Consider the following 2,329-nt stretch of genomic DNA (forward strand, 5'->3'; position numbering starts at 1 on the left):
ATGCAATCCCGCAAAGCTGCCAAGTGTTTCAAAGCGTACAATGACTTAACCAGGTGTTTTACTAGGCGGGGGCGGTGACGCTGCCGGGTGTGTTTTCTCCTGGTGCTCCAACGTTCTCGGCGCAAGAAGTATGTTGAGGGTCGAACCTAAACTTGGCATTCACCACGTGCCTTATGAATTTAATTCAACATAAGGGCACCGAGGTAAACGCCGAGGCAGGTTCGATTAGTCCGGATGAGAGGCAGGGCCCGGGCAGGGCCCGCCGTGTCGAGGTGGAGGTCGCAGCATCAAAACAACAGGATGGCACTTCCAACTGCGCGCCGTGCAGAGCTGAAAAACACGGGAGGAAACACAAGTCGCGCGCGCCCGCGCGCCGGCAACCAGCCAACACGGCTGCACTGATATGAACCAACACACATGCAAGTGTGAAACTGCAAGTGTTCAACTCCGCAGTTGTGCACTTGCAAGTGTTCGACTCGGTAACTGTACACTTTTAAGTGTGCGACTACACTGAGAAACACTCGCGGCTGTATAACTATGCAGTTGAATACTTTGCAAGTAGTATTCAACTTGCAGCTGCGCACTTGGTTCATCGGTGCGATATGGTCCGGCACGCCGTCACTCACCGCTCGCTGAGCTCGGGAGGTGTATCCAAAACGGGTGGCCGGGCCAGGTCCGGGTCGCCGCGGTCTGGTCCTGGTCCGGCCCGCGGGGGGAGAGGAGCGTCGCGTTCACCCGACGAGCTGCGGCGACAGAGTGAGGGGTGGCTGGAGGCGAGGCGCGAGGTCCCGCCGGCCCGGGAGCTGCACCGGGCGCGGGGAGGGGAGGGGGCGGGGAGCGGGCGGGGGATGAAGGGGTGGGGAGGCGAGGGGTGGGAATCAGCATGGCGATTGCCCACTGTCCGTCCGGCGGCGGTGCATGCAAAGCAGTGACTCCGGGATAAAAAAGGGTTAAAGGGGGAGGACGGGAGAGAGAGAGAGAGAGAGAGAGAGAGAGAGAGAGAGAGGGGGGGGGAGAGAGGGAGACGGGAATGTTCACTAAATAGTAGGCAGGAGCATGAGGTTCGTTCAACGTTGGCGGCGGTTAGACCGATGGTTGTTATAGGGTGGGCGGATAATTTTCGATTTTATCGCGCGGGTGGAGGTGTGCCACTCGCAACTCTCGATCAGTGCCCCTTCTCAGACGCAAAATGGGGCAGTCCGCGCCCGCGTTCATCCACCCCAACGACCATTGGTCCACTTGTAACTGTGCAACTGCAAGTTAAATACATGCAAGTGTTCAACTCCACACACTGAAAAAAAAGAATCATTGTTCCAACGACCGTCGTGTTCTTGTGGCCGGGTTGTTGGTCCAAAGACACGATGTTGCTAACCCTATGACAGCCGGTAGTTGTGCCACCGACCATGTCGTTGAGCCAGCAATCATGGTCGTTGGAATAGCATCCTATGTTTCTGAAGCCATTCCAAGAACAAAATGTTGTTGGAGGTGCAACTCATGTCGTTGGTACAATGATTCTTTTTTTTTTTTTTTTGCGTGCAGCAGTGTACTTGCATTTGCAAGTGTTCGACTCAGAAGTTGTGCACTGATAAGTGTGCAACTCATCTGTTAAGCACTTCCTTACACAGTGAACGTTCAATCAAAGGAAGTTTCTAACAGAGGAGTTGCACACTTGCAAGTGCACATCTACCGAGTTGAACACTTCCAAGTGTACAGCTACGAAGTCGCAAACTTGCAAGTAGTATTCAACTTGCAGTTGCACACTTACAAGGTGGGAAGCGATTGCACTTGCACACTTACTTGTTAGTTTATCAGTGTATGTGATGACATGGCCGTATTTTCATTTTAAACGGCCCCTTTTTTACAGTGTAGCCGCGGCGACGAGGTCGGGTCCGGTGTGCGCGTGGAGCCCGCGAGCCGCGCCCTCGATTAGGGAAATAGTCGCGTTCGCTGAACCGGTCGGCTGGACTCAAAGGGGTGGTCATCGTGACCCAGAGCCGCGGTAGGGTCTGCGCGGCCCGGTGCAGGCTGTGCAGGCTGCACGCGCCGGCGGCACGTGGGCCGCTGCACCTCATCGAGTGCATTGTGCAGAACCGGCACCTCATAGAGCGACCCCTCCCCTCGCGCCACGCATGCTCCTTTTATTGTAGGTCGCTTTTTTATTTTCGTTTTCGTTCGTACTCCGCGCGACTCTAGCCCCGCCGCGGTGATCCTTCGCGTTATTAATGGCACCGTGCATCTGCTCGCGGAGCGCACGCGCGCGAGGACCCGCGAGGACCGCGCAGACGCCCTCTCCCTCCCTCCCTCCCTCCCTCCCTCCCTCCCTCCCTCC

Source organism: Frankliniella occidentalis, unplaced genomic scaffold, assembly GCF_000697945.3.
Source record: "Frankliniella occidentalis isolate FOCC.00 unplaced genomic scaffold, Focc_3.1 Scaffold2, whole genome shotgun sequence".
NCBI lineage: Eukaryota > Metazoa > Arthropoda > Insecta > Thysanoptera > Thripidae > Frankliniella > Frankliniella occidentalis.